This window comes from Dipodomys merriami, unplaced genomic scaffold, assembly GCF_024711535.1.
Source record: "Dipodomys merriami isolate MVZ:Mamm:240054 unplaced genomic scaffold, mDipMer1.0.p SCAF_1, whole genome shotgun sequence".
Classification (NCBI taxonomy): Eukaryota; Metazoa; Chordata; class Mammalia; order Rodentia; family Heteromyidae; genus Dipodomys; species Dipodomys merriami.
The window spans coordinates 57392205-57412050 of record NW_027202270.1 but is presented as its reverse complement, the minus strand read 5'-3'; the positions used below and the strand labels follow the sequence as shown (position 1 = coordinate 57412050).

At 40.2% G+C, this 19846-nt stretch overlaps 2 non-coding genes across 2 annotated transcripts; one reads left to right on the top strand and one right to left on the bottom strand.

Moving 5' to 3' along the window:
* Nucleotides 1-1913: 1913 nt before the first annotated feature.
* Nucleotides 1914-1985, top strand: Trnaa-cgc (transfer RNA alanine (anticodon CGC)). The gene has a single exon. It is a non-coding gene; the product is annotated as a tRNA-Ala (tRNA).
* Nucleotides 1986-2275: 290 nt separating this feature from the next.
* Trnag-gcc (transfer RNA glycine (anticodon GCC)) lies at nt 2276-2346 on the bottom strand. The gene has a single exon. It is a non-coding gene; the product is annotated as a tRNA-Gly (tRNA).
* Nucleotides 2347-19846: the final 17500 nt, after the last annotated feature.

Sequence of the window (19846 nt, the reverse complement as noted above, 5' to 3'; positions counted from 1 at the left end):
CACCTTGGGGCACTTGTATTTGCATACAGAATAAATGTGATCCTAGGAGTTCTCCTGAGAACTGTAATCTAACAATGTGCCCTGTGTTTTGTCTTTCCTATAATCTTTGGTAGTGAAAACACCCATTAAGTTTGAGCCCTTTTTTGGACTAAGTCAGAATACTGACATAAATTCACTTCTTCTGTTGGTTTTGGAATTCCACCTCATTTTCCTTACCTGGTGACATAGATAGACCTCAGTTTGTGGAAATGGAGGAATGAGGATTTAAAAGGAACCCATCTTTGGACTTAGCTCAGGACTTAATTGGCTCAGAAGAAAGCCACTGAAACGAAAAGTCCCAGGTGTTGAAGAAACAAACCGTAGAGTTGAGGAAGGAAATCCTAAAGAGACCTTAGAAGTTAGTCTCCAGAAGAAAAAAGGCTTCCTTCTCCTTTAACTGGGTAGTATGATTGAAACCTAGGGGTGGAAAAATGACTGTCCTCAATTTCCAGTTTGGAATCAGTTGAAGTTCATATTATTGTACCTTGAGAAGGAAAGCCAGAGCGTTCTCAGGCTTAAAGCAGACCTCTTTAATAGTTATCCACTGATTTTTTTTGACATTCTGTATTATGTGACTTGTCCTAGCTACAATCAAAATCTGATTACTAGCTATTATTTGTTTAAATTACTATAAGAAAACAGCCATTTATTTCTTTTTAATCTAGAATTTTATTATGACACAGACGGTTTATCGTAGTGATTTTGAAATTTCTGCTTTCTGCTCTGACTCTGGGCAGGCTATTTTTCTTTTTCTTTTCTTTTCTTTTGGGGGGCGGGAGCGAGCAGTGGGGTGGGGGAAGGTGTGCTTTACTAGCTGAAAGGGAACATCTTTAGGCCTTCACTGGTCAGCCTCAGAAAGGCCTGACAGTGACAAGGATCCAATGGAGATCTCCACTGTTACCAGGGTGTCTGAGGCTTCTACCCCCTCACTCCCCAGCCAGCTTTAACTGCCCTGAGTGGTCTAACAGACTTCATTTCACTGGGTCAAAGGTTAGCTCATCCACTCAGCCCCTGACCAACTCAAGACTCAGTCTCTTAAGGAATCGGACTCGGGGTTTTTAACTCAGAGTCTTTAACTTAGGGTCTGGGTGTGATTGGAGGTTAAGGAGACGTGAAGAGGTGATTAACTGGACTACAGGAATCCGCCAGCAGTCTGGTAGCCCCGAGGCATAAAGATCAAACACAATGAGAATCCGCTCCGGGCAAACTCTCCTCCCAGATCGTATCACCAGCGATTCCCAGTTAAACTGGACAGAGGGTGGCAGGGTGCTGGTCTTCTGGCCGGAGACCCGCGCCAGCGAAGAACACAGCAGAACACGGCTGGAACCAGCTAGGGCGGTGGGAACACGGTGCGCACGCATCCGTGAGCTTTTCGGTGTGCGAAGGGATCTCCACCGGCTCGGAATCCGGGGGTCCGCGGGGTCCCGCGCAGGTGCCCGCACACAGGGCGCGCGCCTGATACCCCGACAGGAGTAGAGGGGTCAAGGTCCGGGTCTGGAATGGAGTTGGAATCCCCGGTGTCCCTCCAGGCCACAAGGCTCTTCGGCGCCTGCGCAGTCAGTGCGCCAGCCGGGCCCGGGCCGGGCTGTTCGGGAAGCCCCGCCCCCACCGCCTCCGTCCCCGCCCACCCCGAGCGTCCGGGGAGCCGGAGTCCCGGAGGCCGCAGGCCGAACGCGAGCGCAGCTTCGGGAAGTTGACTCGTTCGTGGCATTGAATCTTTACTATAAAGAAAGCCACATCTGCAGAGATAGTAAAACCAAAACACAAAACACACTTCAGAAACACCCATCGAAATGAAGCGACATTTTTCATCTCGCTGGCCAGCGGTAAAGCCTCTCAATAAGTAGGAATAACAGGCCGGCGTGACTCGGCTGGGGGATGTAGCTCAGTGGTAGAGCGCGCGCTTCGCATGTGTGAGGTCCCGGGTTCAATCCCCGGCATCTCCAGCCAGCCGTGGGTTTTTTGTCTTAGACCCCCGCTCCCTTTTTACTTCCCATCACGTTAGGATGTCCAAAAACCATCAACAAAGAAAGAAGGAAAATGGCAACCTGCAAGGCGAGAACCCTTTCGATTGCTTGAAGTGAAAGTGAACCGAAAAGCTCCTTTCTTTTCCTTTTCCCCCTAAAGCCCATGTTTGTTTGGAAATACTGAATCTTCGGAGATAATGAGGGCAGAAAACAAAAACCCAAACCAAAACCTTGGGTAAAGAGCGCAGAATGAAAGAAAAATACAACCTTGCATTGGCCGGGAATCGAACCCGGGCCTCCCGCGTGGCAGGCGAGAATTCTACCACTGAACCACCAATGCGGAGGCAGTAACAAGGCTTTAGGATATCGCCCTAGAAGATGGCTCTAAGAACGACGAATATGTAAAAACACAGTGATTTCTTAATTATTGATTACAAAATTACGGGGAAATCTTGAAACTTAAAAAAAAATTAATTATGCTACCTTCTGTTGAACTTCATGATATTCTTCTGAAATCTGAGAAGCAAACGAGAGCTTTGTTGCCTGGTAGGCTTAGGCAATGTCCTAGCCTATCCTAAAATCCATTTAGTTTCTTTTACTATTTTTTTAAACTATTGTAATAAATACATGTGTAAATTCATTTAAGATTAAAAGTAAGGGCTAGGGAAGAGAAGAGTTTGCCTAGACTCTGCAAGGCTCCGAGTTCCAATCCCCAGCACCAGGAAAAGAAAGAAAAAAAAAGTTACAAATGTAAACTTCAGGGGTATATTGGACCTATCATATAGGAGCTGCACTGAGAAATTTGAAACATTATCATAACCAAGTGGCCTGAATTAACTGTTTCAGGTTTCATGTGGAGCCCTTAATCCCCAACCGCTTTCAAATAAAATATTATGAGTCTGAGTCTTTCCCTTTAGTGTTCTCAGGAAAAGTGAAATCGCCAACGATGCAAACAAAAGGAGGGGGAATTAATTCATGGAAATAGACACATAAAATAAATGTCCGTGGATTAAGGTACCTTCCTCCCTTCACTTCTGAGAGGAAAATGTCCAACAATTGTCCAAGGTCTTTGGCTAAGGAGGGGTCTGGGGAAAAGGAGATAAAATAACAACTGGTAAGCATGCTGTCTATGGGCTTCAAGTGTGGAAAATTACCTCAACCAAACCAATGAAACTGAAGCTCTCAGAGTCAAGATTGGAACATATGTAATATTAGGTCAGTGTGTTAGCTACTTCCCTGTTGTGAGTACAGCAGAATAAATCATTCTGTATTTGCCCTTGAAGTCATATGTTGTATCTTAGGTTGTTATATATTAAGAATAGCATTGTGGAATTAGAGAATAATCATAAAAAGCAATTGAAGTGATTTCAGGATTCTATATTAAAATTTGTTTCTAAAGACTCCTAGGCTTGTAATAAAGTGTAAAAGACACAGAAGTGCCAGGCACCCGTGGCTCATGCCTGTAACCCTAGCTACTCAGGAGGCTGAGATCTGAGGATCTCGGTTCAAAGCCAGCCCAGACAGGAAAGTCCATAGACTCTTATCTCCAATAAACCACTCAGAAAACCAGAAGTGGTGCTGTGGTTCAAGTGATAGTTGAAGAGCTGAAGGACGGCATAAGCCCCATGACCTCCCCCCTCCCCCCAAAAAAAGGCAATCAGAAAATCTAAACTACAGTCCTAACTAGTGAAAGAATAAGTCCAAATCATTTCACCTGTAGGACTAGTTTGTTCTTATGATGAGAAAAGTGAAGAATAATGTGGTTTCAAGACACCATTCAGGAACACTCATTCTATTTTATGGAACAAAATGTTGCCTGGTTTTAGAATTGAAAATAAAACTCATTAAGATCTTTAGACAAACAAACCATTATGAACGGATCTAACTTTCCAGGGCAGCTAACAGGCCAGCGACTGGTCAGGCCATACCTTCTTTGCCCTGGCCTCTCAATTTTACCAACTCATTTAAAAAATGTATTTATTTGCATTTGGTTATTAGGTTACAAGCCAGAAGTTTTAAACAAGCTAACTAATTTGAGGCTGAGACTATTACTCAGTAGTAGGCCAGGCCCTGGTTCCAATCCCTAATACTAAAATTAAGTAAAACAAAATGTTGAAAGCCCCTTAACTAAATGATCTCAGATCCATTTAGTTTTTGTTGTTGTTTTAAAAACCAATCCACAGCAATTGCTTGCCTACTAAAGTAACCTGTTCAAAAGCCATTTTATTTTCTGTTTTGCTGAAAGTCTGCTCATGTGTACCTATACCTAGGGACAAATATGGTGTCCTAAGCCAGTTATCCAATTTTGGATAATCTAGGATGGGTTTAATAAGCAGAACTACAGTCAGCCAAGGCTTGTCTGTGACAGATGACAACAATGGCAAGAAGATCTCTTCCGCCCTTCTTTCTTCCCTGTAACACTGCCATATGAGAGTAGAATGCTTGGGGCTGCCCAAACATCCTGAGAGACATTGAAGGCCGGGCAGAAACATGGCATCTGAGAATTTCTCCTCCTACACCATTGATTAGGTATGGGTCATTTTGTTACATATGACCAAAGATTCAAAGTAGGAGAGTATGTGTGAAGGGGGAAGGAGGGAGACGAGGGGGATGGGAGAGACTTGGGTCTATTTAAGAAAGGAATTACTAGAAATGGTTTATGTAAATGGGAGTAACTGCGAGAAGTAATCATTCACTAATGCAAGTGGGCAGATCATTGAGAAAAAGAGGCTCTTGAGAAGGGGAGGGTGGTGATTATCTAGAGCAGATCTGCTCATGCTATTGTGGGACTATCACATGGATGGCCACCAGGATCTTCAGGGCACACACAGGACAGGGCACTCACAGAACAGGGCTCACAGAACTGTTCCCAATGGGACTGGTGGAGAGAAAGAAAGCAGTGTCATGAAGCTAGTTACACACAGCCAAGGCTGCTGTGCTACCTCAGTGGTCCAGTCGCTCATGACACCAAATGCAACACCTTACAAATGTCGAAAGGCTTCTAGTCAAAGAAAGTAAGCCATTAAGAGACAGAATCGGGAGGCTTTAACTCCCTCCTGTTTCTTGCCTGGGAAGCAGAATCATTTCCATTTCTCCCTAAACTACTAAAATAAATCCTTGCTAAAACTTAGAAAAAAATAGTTCATGTACTACATAGTCACCAAAGCAAGGCTTCCCTCCCCCCTTTATTTTTTAACTTGTGAGTGATTGTATTGATTTAATACACACAGCTTATTTCTGTCCCAGGTTACAAGCTAGCCCTGGGGAAATGGTGGAGCCTGTCATTTGGATTGCCCTTTACTGGCTGGGAATTAAATCATTACTTATTCCATTTTAGAATCACAAGTAGTACCCTAAGGCCTACTTTCCTAGGGATTAAAATCAAGGCATGGAAATGAAGAACCCAGGTATAATTCTCAGATGCATGCAGATGTTGAGAATGTAGCAATTTTTCCTGGAAAGCTGTCATTGCAAAATCATCTGCTCACCTCGCGTAGTCCTCAAGCATGTCTAATTAGTCAACAAGTCGAAGTCTTCTCTCAGATGGCACTGGAGTTTGCTTTCCTACTCAGGCCAAACTCACCTACATGATCAGTGAACTCCTACCATTATCTGAGAGCCCTTACATTTCCTTAACTCTCCTTCCCATCTCTGTTCCTTCTTCCTTTCCTGTCTTTATGTCTTCTTCCTTAATTCTTGAAAATTCAATCATGCTTTTCTTTCTAATTCTAAAATTGAATGCATTCCTGTCATGTAAAGTCCTGAGGATAGAAGAAGTGTAGTGTGGTGTGAACGTGGCTACCATCATCTTGGCAGAAGTGACTTTTGCCTCTTCTAAATGGCCCTCCTTTTCCTAAGTCATTTCATCTTTTTTTTTTTTTTTGGCATATGAAAAACCAGAGAGAATAGAATTTTATTGTTGAGTGTATTCTTTTTTTTTTTTTTTTTGTGAAAATACCGTACGGAGGGGTTACAACTACATGGGCAAGATAATGAGTACATTTCTTATCAAGCATTGTAGCCTCCTCCATTGTTTCCCCTTTCACTTCATCTTTTTTCATCTCACATTTTTTACATTTCCTTTCATGTGTATAACTCATGCTTATGGCTCAAAATCAAAGCAATATATGAGAGTATGTCTTGAGGCTCAACCTGGTAGCATGCTGTACAATCTTAGTGCTTGAGCAGGCAGCACAAGAGCATCACTAGTTCAAGAGGATCACGAGTTCAAGATCAGCCTGGACTACTTCATCCCACCTCCCACTAGTTTCCTGCTTTCTTTTCTAAAGGCAACCACTATTATGCTTTTTGTGTTCCTCTCCATGGACAGAATATATATGTGCTTATTTATATACATTATTAGTATACATTAGCTATACAAGGAGGGCTTCATTGTAATAGTTTCAAACATACATACAATGTATCCCTGAGCCTCACCTCTTCTCTTTCCCTTCTTCACCCTTTTCCTTCTTAAAACAATTAGAGCAGTTCTCGTTGTTCTATTTTCAAACATGCATGTAAAGTACTCCTACCATATTCAAGCCGGTTCACTCTCCTCCTTTACCTAGCAACATATTTATTTCTGTTTATTTTTTTAATTGTAAAGGTGATTAACAGGGGAGGGGAGTTTACAGTTACATAAGGAAGGTAATGAGTCCATTTCTTTCTTTTTTTTCTTTTTTTTGGGTCCGGTCGTGGGGTCTGAACTCTGGGCCTGGGCGCTGTCCCTCAGCTCTTCAGCTCAAAGCGGGCGCTCTACCACTTGAACCACAGCGCCTCTTCTGGCTCTTTTTCCTTTTTCCTTATGTGGTGCTGAGGAATCGAACCCAGGGCCTCATGCGTGCAAAGCAAGCGCTCTACCACTGAGCCACCCTCCCAGCTCATTTCTTTTTAAACACTGTTAACCCTCCCTCATTTTCTCCCACTTCGCCCTCCCTTCTCCCCTCTTCCCACAGATATATTTATGTAGATTCAGATATTTCATTTTATTTTTAATCAAAAAATGGTCTTATATAGTTGTAACTACAATCTCTTTTTTTTTTTTCTCCAGAAAAATACATCTAGGAAAGTTTTCCTTTTAAGAGCACATGAAATGAAAGGATGGAGGCTTGGCTGGAGCAGTATCTTGCTAGCCACCAGCTGAGTGGGAGGTCCTGAGTTCAAACCCCTCTACCAGGGGTTCTAGCAGTACCTTAAAGTTAAATTTACATGCAGAATACAGCTGCAATCCTAGGATGCATAAAGACAGCAGGAAACTCCCTTCAATGGAGTTATCTAAGCCAGCCAAGAATGTTTAAGTTGTTTTTTGATACAATGAGGTGATATGACTGATACTACGGCAGATATTTTGAATGAAGGCAGTTTTTCCATGTTTGATAACATCCACAGGATGAATTCCTAGAAGTAGAATTTCTAAGGCAGAAGGTGAGAGCTTTTTAATGTTGATTCACAAGGCAAAATTAATTACTCCCCAAGAAATCTAATTCTTTTTTTTAATTTTAATTTTAATTTTTTATGAACATACTGTACAGAAGGGTTACAATTACATGGGCAAGATAATGAGTACATTTCTTATCAAGCATTGCAGCCTCCTCCTTTGTTTACCCTTCACATCCCTTCCCAGCCTCCCCCCACCCCCTGCTCCACCACCCAATCCCCCCCTTCCCCCCCCCAAGAAATCTAATTCTTGACATTACTTTCATCATGCTAATCTTTCCCTTGTAAACTTTGTGGACTGCATGTCCAACCACAATTTTAAAGTTTTGTCAGATCCAGAGTGGCCTTCATGAAAATGTGGGCCTTAGATCTGCTTAATTTTCTGTTGTCACCATGTTGTAATTCTTTTTTGTCTCCTCACTGACTCCATTTTAATTTTAAGAATGCATTATATGCTTCCTATAAAATTGGTTGTGAATATGAGTTTCTTTTAAAATGGAAATTACTGTTAAAATTAAGCACTCTTTTTTTTTTTTTTTTTTAGTCATAATGGGTTTATATGGTGCAAAAGGATAGGCCACAATTCAATTTATTGTTAAGGACCAAGAAACAAAGTCTTGCAAATGTTCTATACAAATGTGGATGAGCTGCAAGATGGGGATAGGGTGGAGAAAAGACTCAATAATACATAGTATTATTGTAAGTGACCTCCAGCTCTTCATTCTAACACTTGAATAGAGGAAGGACAGCCATTCTTTCACACTGAGGCTGCAATAGAATGCAAGTAAGATTCAGTTTCATCTTCTATAGGTCAGGTGAAGCAAAAAGCTATGTTCAGCTGGTGTTGGAAGCCCCCAGGCTGCACACAGAATGGATGCTGAAGGTGGTCCACAGGCTGCTGCTGGTGACTTGGTCCCTAGGTCCTTGGCTTCTCTTGACTCTCAATGATAAGCTTGTCAGTTGAATACAGTTGGCCAATATGGACCTGTCGATGGATTAGTCCAAGGTCTCTTTTGGCTTTATTCACTAGAGCTTGAATTTCTACAGGATCCTTTACATTTTTATTTTTTCTAAAGGCATCTCTTATCCTCCTGACAGCATACGTTCTGTAGTTGTAGGAGTTGAAATGCTTGCTCTCTCTCAGCATTGCCCGGTACAGGTCTAACACTTGTGCACGACTGGAGGCTGCCATTTTGGAAGGGGAGTGCACTCTTTATTTTTTTTTTTAACATTTTTATTTTTTGGGGTCCAGTCTTGGGGCCTGAACTCTGAACCTGAGGGCTGTCCCTCAGCTCTTCAGCTCAAGGCTAGTGCTCTACCACTTGAGCCACAGCACCACTTCTGGCTTTTTTCTTTTTGCTTATGTGGTGTTAAGGAATCGAACCCAGGGCCTCCTGCATGCAAGGCAAGTGCTCTACCACTGAGCCACCTTCCCAGCCCCCGCACTCTTTATTTTTTATTTTCATTTTTTTTGTCAGTCCTGTGACTTGAACTCTGGTCCTGGATGCATGTCCTTGAGCTCTTCAGCTCAAGGCAAGCGCTCTACCATTTGAGCCATAGCACCATTTCCCCATTTTTCTGGTGGTTAATTGAAGATAAGAGTCTCACAGACTTTCCTGCCTGGGCTGGCTTTGAATTAGGATCCTGAGATCTCAGCCTCCTGAGTAGCTAGGATTACAGGGGTGAGCCACTGGTGCTTGGCAAAATTAGGCATTCTTAAATGTCTATTTTAACATATAAAACACTAAATATATGGAGATAAATAAAGTACATCGGTAAATTCCTTGAGATCTTCATTATGTGAAGAGTACAACATTGTGACTCTTAATCTTGGAACACATGGCTTTGCATTTGTTCTTATCTGGGTGCTCCAAGTTCTGTGGCCAGGCGTGGCTAGATTCTCCAGACTCCTACATCCAACTAACATTGTACTATGGCTGCCATACATTCTTGCTGTTGTCCCAAACTCTGGATACTGGTACTCTTTATGATGATAGTTTTGCTCGTGTTGCTTTCTCCTCCAGACAGTTTCCTTTATCTCTGTACAACAGTAGTTCTGGTTCTAGTCCCAAAATCCCTTTAAGGTTAGATGAGTCATTTCTTTTCTCTAGTTTGGAGATGTAAGATGAAGGTATTGTTCTAGAGCACCAAGATAAATTTTTTATCAGCATTAAGAAAATATGTGTGTTTAGATTGCTTTGAAATAGGACAAGTTTGAGATTGTAGGAAAAGTTTGAATATGATGACAGCATGTAATCTTAGCTACCCAGGAAGCTGGGTATGGTTCAAAGCCAGCCTGGGCAGGAAAGTCTAGGAGACTCTTATCTCCAATAAGCCACCAGAAAAACCAGAAGTGGCGCTGTGGCTCAAATGGCAGAGCACTAGCCTTGAGCTGAAGAGCACAGGGACAGTGCTCAGATCCAGAGTTCAAACTCCACGACCCACCCCCTCACCCCAAAAAATAATGATGACAACATGTCATGGTAAGAGGTCTTGGCAGGGTGAGAAAGAGTAGATTTGAGTGGACAAGGTATTTCCTCATTAGAGTTCATAAATGTTATAACAAAAAAACAAGTTTAAAAACAACCCCACTTTAGGTGGACACAACTGGGTCACAGCTGTAATCCTATCTATTAAGGAGACTGAGATCTAAAAAACATGGTTTTGAAACCAGCCTAGGCTAGAAAGTCCATTAGATTTTTCTCTCCAATTAACGACCAAAAAAGTTAGAAGTAGAGTTGTGGCTCAAATGGTAAAGTGCTAGCCTTGAGCAAAAAAGTTCAAAATTATTCATGTAGAATAAGACATTCATTGTAAGATAATACATCTAAACAAAAGGATGTTACACATGATAAAGTGATGGCTTTTAGAGAAGCAAAGAAAATGGAATAAAAATATAAGGCTAAAAGTGAATAAATAGATGGCAAAATAATAGATGGACTGCAGCCTAAGATAATAACTTGACAAGTTATTGTCACAATTGATGATTGTGATTATACAATTGTGATTAATGCAATCCCAAGCAAATGAATTCCCTCAACAGAAGAAAATAGACCTGGGTGCCAGTACCTCTCTCTTATAATCCTAGCTACTCAGAAGGTTGAAATCTGAGGATTGCATATCAAATCCAGCCTGGGCAGGAAAATCCATGAGATTCTTTTATCTCCAATTAATTCCTTTAAAAAAAAATATGCAGCTGAGGCCTTGAACAAAAAGCTAAGGGACAGTGCTCAGGACCTGAGTTCAAGCCCCCAAACTGGCACACACATACACATAAAAAAGTAATACATCCAAGCCGGGCGCTGGTGGCTCACGCCTGTAATCCTAGCTACTCAGGAGGCTGAGATCTGAGGATCACGGTTCAAAGCCAGCCCGGGCAGGAGAGACCGTGAGACTCCTATCTCCAATAAACCACCAGAAAACCAGAAGTGGCGCTGTAGCTCAAGTGGTAGAGTGCTCACCTTGAGCTGAAGAGCTGAGGGACAGTGCTCAGGCCCAGAGTTCAAGCCCCACGACCGACAAAAAAAAAAAAAGTAACACAGCCATACTATAAAAATGTAAATAAAAAATACAAATGTATAAAATCAATAGTAAACTCTGTCCATTGTACTATTCTTCCCTTCCCCATGTCTCAGATCCAGATCATAAAGTTAACTTCCATTAATAGTTTTTGTGTTTAGCTGACTTTTCTTTTCTTTTATTGTAAAGGTAATATACAGAGGAGTTACAGTTACATAAGTAAGATAATGAGTACAATTCTTTTCAAGCAGTGTTACCCCCTCCCTCATTTACCCATCCCTCATTTTCTCCTGCTTTCCCTCCTCCAGACTCTCATCACCCCAAGTTGTAAAGTTCATTTCCAACATAGTGTCTAGTGACTATCTCTATTGCATTGGTTCCCTTTGTCCCACAGTTTCTTTGTTAGCTTGCTTTTCTATATACCCATTCAGCATATACACTGTATACATGTATGTAAATGTCACAATGAAATTTCCCTCGTGCATAACTAATGTATGGTAATAGAAAATCTTTAAAAATATAGACTTTCCATTCACTAGCACCATAGAATAGGTAAATAAAATTAAACAGATTAAAAGTAGTTTTTCCCTTTCTAGAAATAAATGACATGTTTATATTTCTGTTATTTTAGGTGTAGAAGCCTTAATTGTAATAGTGGCCATGAAGGATTACAGTCCTAGGTATAACACAGAACAGGCAGGATATGAAAGCTTAAAGAGGGAATTAAATATATTTTTCACCATGAATTCTGCAAATACCATTGTAAACTTATACGTTTGCCTTTTTATTTTTGAACCACTTAAAAACATTAAGATGATAAAGTTTAATTAAAAAAAGTGACACAGAAAACAAGCTCTAAGTCATGAGTATAACAGAAATAACAGAACTCGATAATATATTAATGTATAACCACATATGCAGAAAAGAATTAACTTGGGTCAGGAGTAGTGGCTCACCCTGTGATCCCAGATACTCAAGAGACCAAGACTGAGAGGATCCAGGTTCAAGGCCAGCTGATGCAAAATTAGCAACACTCTACAGCAACAAATAAACCAGGTATTGGTGGTATGCATTGTTATCCTAGCTGTATCAGGAGCATCTGTAGAGGACTGTGATCTGAGGATGACCCTTAGTAAAACAAAAACAAAAACAAAATCAACAAGTATATGGTTCAATTGGTAGAGCACTTACTTGGCAAGTTTAAGGCCCTGAGTTTTTTGTTTTTGTGTTTTTTGTTTTTATTGTGAAAGTGCTGTACAGAGGAGGGTGACAATTACATGAGAAAGGTATTGAGTACATTTCTTATCAAGCATTGTTGCCTCCTACTGTGTTTCCCTTTCCCATCCCTTCCCATCAACCTCCCCCCCCCACCCCCCACCCCCCCCCCCGCCGCTCTGCCAAAGTTGTAAAGTTCATTTTTTGACATAATGGGTCCACCTGTATCCCTATTTAAATGATTTGATTTTTCCCTTCCCCTCCACAAATTATACCAACATCAAATACAGTGAAAACAGGGGTTATACCGTGGTAGAGGGACATAGAAAGCAACATAGAAGATCATCTTATAAATATGTTAGAAACAATCACATTAAAGAATAAAACATTTGAATACTTATCTTGGGGTTCATTTCACCTAACATCAATTTATCTAACCTTTTCTGCTTGTCTCTGACATATACTAGTTATTGCAAATAAGGGAAACCATGGGACCTATGTTTCTTTGGGCCTGGCTTACTTCACTTAATATAATTTTTTCCAAGTCTTTCCATTTCCTAACAAATGGGGCAATGTCATTCTTTCTGATGGAGGCATAGAATTCCATTGTATATATATATACTACATTTTCTTGATTCATTCATCTACTGAGGGGCCTCTGGGTTGGTTCCATATCTTAGCTATGGTAAATAATGCTGCAATAAACATAGTTGTGCTGGTGCCTTTAGAATGTCTTGTTTGTGATAGTTTGGGTAAATGCCCAAAAGTGGCATTGCTGGGTCATAGGGGAGCTCTATGTAGTCTTTTGAGGAACCTCCAAAGTGGTTAAACAAGTTTACACCAACAATGCAGTAGGGTTCCCTTCTGTCCACATCCCCTCCAGCATCTGTTGTTATTAGAGTTCTTGATTCTAGCCATTCTAACTGGGGTGAGATGGTATCTCAATGTTGTTTTGATTTGCATTTCTCTTATGGCTAGTGAGGTTGAGCGGTTCTTCATGTGTCTATTGGCCATCCTTTTTTCCTCTTCAAAGAACTTTCTCTTTAAGTCTTGAGCCCACTTATTTATTGGGCAGTTGTTTCTTTGAGGATTTGTTGTTGGGGGATTTAATTTTTTTAGTTCCAGGTATATTTTAGATATGAGACCTTTGTCTGTTGTGTGGAAGACCCTGAGTTTTTGAACCATTGTATGTAAACACAGTCAGATTCATCCAAATCCATTATGAAAGCCTGACTTGCCTTATAATCTGACCATACGAAGAAAAAAGAAAACACTAGTTATGTATAGAAAATAATACTAGTCCAGTAAATTGTAGTTTGAACAAGAAACCGCTCTACTGCCAGAAGGAAAAGAAAAGGAAAAGTATTGCCTCAAGTAACATTTGAACACAGTACAGTCCTTTGACTATTTAGTGATATTTTCTGGAAAAAAAAAACTATAAGTAAGTCTTAAACGTCACATGACAGACATATCATTAGTAAATTGGTATAGTGATTTTGAAATTATTTTATAAGTACTGTAGGATAAAGAAAATGGGTAACATATAAATGTGCTGTTCAGTCTGTCACTCTGGAAAGAAACAGAAACAATAGATGGCATTGGGGTTGTGAATGTAGCACAGAGGCAGAGCGTATTTAGCATGTGGGTCCTTATCTCTAGCACCAAGGCAGAAAAACCCACATTGGCGAAATATAAGAAAGAACTCTGGACTACTGAATTCAAACTGGAAGTGATCCTTACAAAATCATGAGTAAGAATATTTCCCCTTATTTGTGTCAACTGAAAGGGTATAGAAGCAGTAAGAAGTCTAACTCATGGCTAGACCTTGATTTCTAAAGACTTTCCTAATTTTTGTATATGGAGCAAACAAAGGCTCAATATCATAAAATCTTGCAAAATCACACTTTCGCAAGAAACATAATGTATCTACTCATAAGGGTAAGAAAAGAGGCCTCTTCTTCTTCTTTTTTTTTTTTTTTTTTTTTTTTTGTCAGTCGTGGGGCTTGAACTTTGGGCCTGAGCAATGTCTCTCAGCTCTTCAGCTCAAAGTTAGCACCCTACCACTTGAGCTATAGCTGGCACTTCCAGTTTCCTGGTGGTTTATTGGAGATAAGAGTTTCACGGACTTTCCTGCCCAGGCTGGCTTTGAACCGCGATCCTCAGATCTCAGCCTCCTGAGTAGTTAGGATTACAGGCGTGAGCCACAGGCGCCCGGCAAGAGGCATCTTTTTAGTTGCATACTTCTGACTTCTTGTATCCTCACCTGGCAGAAAGAAAATGGATACTCTGGTGTTCTTTTTATAAGCACAATGGGAACAGAGTGTTTATGGCTAAGTACACATTGCTGTGGACACTGTGGCAGGTGGATGATTTGTGAAATAAAGAAAGTTATATACACATAAGCATTGAGAAGAATTTTTAGATCATATTAAGGACCTAAAAGCTGTTACTTGTTACTAAAGACAAGTTTAAATATGGGCTTTTACTTATTCACATTTACAAAAAAGTTTCTGCATGTATGACCTTTGTAACAAATACATAGTAGTACAATTTAGTTTAAAAAGGCCAATTATCTGAATAGATTTAATTCAGTGGGTTATGATTTGTCATGAATATGACATTTGATGGAGGTAGGTCAAAGTCAGGTTAGATGTTTCCCAAGAGTAGTCACCTAGCATTTTCCTGGGTGATTTCTACATCTCAAGGTGTGGCTCTCAATTTTGTAAGCTCAGAAGTTTCCTTGTTGGTACATCTGAATAAAACCACCCCAGGCTGAGGAAGTAGTTCAGCAGAAGAGTACTTGCCTACTATGTATGATGACCTAAGTTGACTTGTCAGTAAAGCAAAAAGAAACAAACCAACCAAAAGCAATGCCTCTGAATCGTGTGAAGATCAAATGAGAACCACAGTCATTTGGTTCCTAATTCAAACTATCATTTCTTGGACTAGTATTATTGTCTATACCTAACAAGTACTTTTTTTCTTCCTATAATGAATTTGGATGAAACTCACTGTGTTTACATACAGCATGGGGATATCGTTGTGAATTCAATAGCATCAGTTTAAAAAATATTATTTCCATTTGCATAAGAGATACATATCCCTGATAGAGAAACTGGACAGAGTCCAAGGTCTGGGCCATGATCTCCCCCCCCTTGGACTGGTTGTACTAACTAAGGTGTACCTCTTCAGTTGAGACTAAATATGCTTAACCCCTTCCTAGACACACCTTAATAGTATTGCTAAAGTTACAGTTGATTGTAGGTTTTTTTGTTCTTTGCTTCAGAGATTGTCCTGATTTATTTTTCTTATTTTTATTCAACTTTTTTTCTTTTATTGTCCTGATTTCTAAAATCAGTTCACACTTGTTCCCAAGTCCCACTTGGAATATACGGTGTATGAGAAACAGCAAGAAGTCTCTTTTGAACATCTGTTTGTTCACAACTAAGGCACATTCATGGTAAGTTACTGAACAAGTCAGTGAGTATTTCTACCATTAAGTACCATGGATAGAGTGGCTTGTAAAGAACCTAAATTTATTTCTCAGCTCTGCAGCCTGAAAGTGGGCAATCAAGGTGCCATCATGGACACCCTTCTCAGTTGGGTACTTCTGACTTCTTGTACCTTCACCTGGCAGAGAGAGAGGGAAGGATACTCTGGAGTCCTATTTATAAGCACAATAATTCCATTCACAAGAGTGCCACCTTCAATTTATTTATCTTAGAAAGGCCTGACTTCCTAATACCAATCAAATTTCAGTGTTTAAATTTGAGAAGTTGTCTATATTTAGGACTTCGTTAAGAGTGAGATCTGCTTTTCCTGTGCTTCAGCCTAACCAGACCAATAGAAGCTGGTAAACTAATGCTAAGACACTATTGTTTCTGTGCTTACGTTCTGACTCTTCTTATGTGTATTCTGTTGTATCTTCTTCCCCATGGATCCTGGACTTGCTCTTGGCCAAATTGTTTACTTTGGTGTAGTCTCCCATAACTAAAAAATTTGTAGGATTTCTTCAGCTCTGCTCTCAAAGCCCCAGATTAGATGCCTAGAAAGTAAGGTCAAGGCAAGGCTTTATACAATTTTGTGCCTCTTCTGAAAGATTAAGGAATCTGTTTAAGTTGTTTATAAATACTTTGATCCTTTCCATCAGGCGTGAAACATCTCTGTGCTGAGGTGTGGTTGATGTACAAGGTATCCTGATAGAGATTTCAAAGTTTCATTTTGGTTGAATTATTAACAAAGCTGTCTCTCTCCTTTTTTAATGTTCTTATTCATTCATTTACTGCAGAGTACTGTTATATACCATTTGACTTTGCTTTGCTTTCCTCAACATTCATGACTACCTTATCTTGATTTTATGCTTAAAAGGCTAATGTTGCTTTTAGTTACTTAGAGACCTCTTCCCTTTTCCCTTTTCCTCTACTATACAGATATACAATATTTACGTAAAAACAGGATATTGCACTGGTGAAAGGAATATTCCACTCGGTCAATTTGCTGATTATCTAATAGAGATAAATTATTTCCATTTTATTAGTTTTTTACTTTTTTTTTTGGAAGGTTTTAGACCAATATGTCTTTGCTAGAACATGGTGTATGGTCACCAGGGAGCAGTTCTGGTTGTCCAGGTTAGCTGGAAGAATACGCACATAGTAGCCAGGTAGAGATGCCAGGAGGAAATGCAACCACCCAGACTTGAGTGGGCTAGAATCTGAGACATCCTAGAATCTTCCAGAATTCTTTTAAAAAAAAATTCCTGAAGCTTCCAGAAATCGGGGAGAGATCTAGAATCTTCTAGAATTCTTCAGCCATGAAGAAGAATGTCAGCGTGCTGGGTTCTCTGAAATCACCATGTTGAGTCACAGTAGATTGGAGCTGGACTCAGCCTTTCTTATCCAGTTTTGCTTGGTCCCTCTCATCTGAGGATGATCAGAGTGGTTCTTCAGTTGCCTGCCCAGGTCATACACAGCTGGTACATAGTGGGTCCTCCTTCTTGTGCAGACATGAGAGGAGAAAAGACATCCAGCTACCGTAAGCTGGAAATCAGTCTCCGTGCACATGCTTCTGATCTACCTCATTCATTCACACGTGCATGCAACCTGAGGGTTGGTGGTAAGGCCCAGCATGCCCTTGAACTGCTGCTGTGTCCCTTCACCAGCCTAAGCTGCAGCTCCTCCTAAGGCCTCCAGTCAGGTGCCAGGCACCTGTGGCTCACACCTGTCATCTTAGCACTCAGGAGGACAGGAGGGCACTCACTTCTTGTCCCCATAGTGCCTCAAACTCCTGTGCAATTGCTTCTTCCCACAATGCTGTGCATCCCCACTCAAATGCTTCCTCCCACAATGCAAAGGCTTCTTCTAGTTTTTTACTTTTAAGACTAATTTTATGTAGTGAATTAAGAAATTAAGAATGATGGTAAAGCAAATTAAATGGTTAAAAATGTTAGCTAAGCAAAGCTACATATAGGGCTGATTTAAAAAATTAGACTGCTCAACTTGAACTAATAGCAAAATAATGATCACAAACTAGAACATGTCTAGTTAACATATAAGAAAACAAGGGCTTAAGCTGCTTGCTAAAAACCTTCTAAGAAGTAGAATATTAAAATTATTACTCCACAACTCAAATTCTTCAGAATTGATCTATGCTCCATATCAGATTTACTCTCCTTGATTTGTACAACTTCCTATTTATGTAAGTTCTACATATTATACAATGCAGCAAGGAAAAAATTTCTAGCAGTTTTTCCTTTAGCACCAAGTAGCTGGGAGATAACTAATTCTTCAGATATCTTCTACTGTGACCTCATGGGTCATTCAACCTGTTTGCTGTTCATTAGTGTATTACAATTTAAAAATAATATATTCTGATACTGTATTATGTAACAAATATGTATTATAAACATAGGATTTTATTTTATTTTTTATGCAGGTCATGCGGCTTGAACTCAGGGTCTGATCATGGTTCCTAAAGGTCAGAGCTCAAGTCTAGCAGTCTTCCACTAGAACCACAGCTCCACTTCTGGCTTTTTGGTGATTAATTGGCTTTCAATCTGGATCCTCAGATCTCAGACTCCTGAGTAGCTAGGATTATAGGTATGAGCCACTGGTGACTGGCTTAGCATAGGATTTTAAATGCTTCAAACATTGTCGAGTTATTTTCTTATCTTTAGAATTATTGTTGGACTTTAGGAATATCATGCTCATTCAGAAACATCAAATGCATTCAGATATTAAGTCATGCTCTTGGCTTGGTTGAAGATCCTGAGTGCGGTTGAGAACATTGTAATGACACAAAGCTTCTATTAGGAGCTTCAGTAGGAGATGTCAGCCATTCAAGATGCATGCATAACTTGTGGTATGTCGTGTTGGCTAAGAGTAAAGTATCTAAATGAGCTTCCAAGGTTCAAATTTTGTCTCCATCTATCACTCTGTAATCTTAGACAAGGTTATTTGTTTTCTTTGTCTTAGATTTCTCCTTGGTATAATGGGCATATAATTGCATTTATCACATAGGGTATGAGAATTAAAATGGGACAATGCATGTAAAGTTCCTTCCTTCTCAGAATCCAGCATCTAATAAGCTTAATTGAATAAATGTTGACTGTTAAGATAGTAAAAGAAAACCAGAACAGTATTGTAAAACCTGTTTATAATCAGTATAATGATGAGCAATATCGTGCAAAGGTAAGTAAATATGAAGCTGGGGGGAGGGGTGGACTTAAACATATAGTATCAGAATACTGAGCTTGCAAAACTGGGTATTTCCTCAGTATTTTATAACCATTGTGCCTGCTTCTTTCTTTCTTTCTTTCTTTCTTTCTTTCTTTCTTTCTTTCTTTCTTTCTTTCTTTCTCTCTCTCTTTCTCTTTCTTTTTCTTTCCCTTCCTTCCTGTCTTTCTTTTGCTTTCCCTCCCTCCCCCTTCCTTCCTTCCTTCCTTCCTTCTTTTCTTCCTTCCTTCCTTCCTTCCTTCCTTCCTTCCTTCCTTCCTTCCTTCCTTCCTTCCTTCCTTCCTTCCTTCCTTCCTTCCTTCCTTTCTTTCTTTCTTTTTGCCAGTCCAGGGGCTTGAACTCTGGGCCTGGGTGCTGTCCCTAAGCTTGTTTTGTTCACGGGGAGTGTTCTACCACTTGAGCCACAGCATCATTTCAGGCTTTTTTAGGTAGTTCATTGGAAATAAGAGTGTCATGGAATTTCCTGTCCTGGCTGGCTTCAAACAGGGATCTCAGATCTCAGCCTCTTGAGTAGCTAGGATTACAGGTGTGAGCCACTGACACCAGGCATTGTCTTCTTTTGTAGGTTATGTTAGTAGATAGCTGAGTTAACAGAGGCAGTAACCATACTAGCCCTTTATGTTTCTAATATATTTATAGATACAAAGCATTGTTTCAAGCATTCTGTTTTGGCACAAATCAGAGTGATAGGTAGCCTTTTCCTGTTTTCCTAGAGAAGGGATTAAGGCTTCAGAAATAAAGGTAGTATTTTAATGGGGTAAAACTGGGACTCAAAGGAAAGATTTTTAAGGGTTGGAGGTTTAGCTCAACTGGTAGAATTGTTCTTGGTATGTATAAAGCCTTGGGTTCAATCCCTAGTAGCCCTCCCCTACTAAAGAATGACTTATTTAGTTACAATTTTTTTAATTTCTTCTCTGTGAGTGTGAAATATGAGTAAAT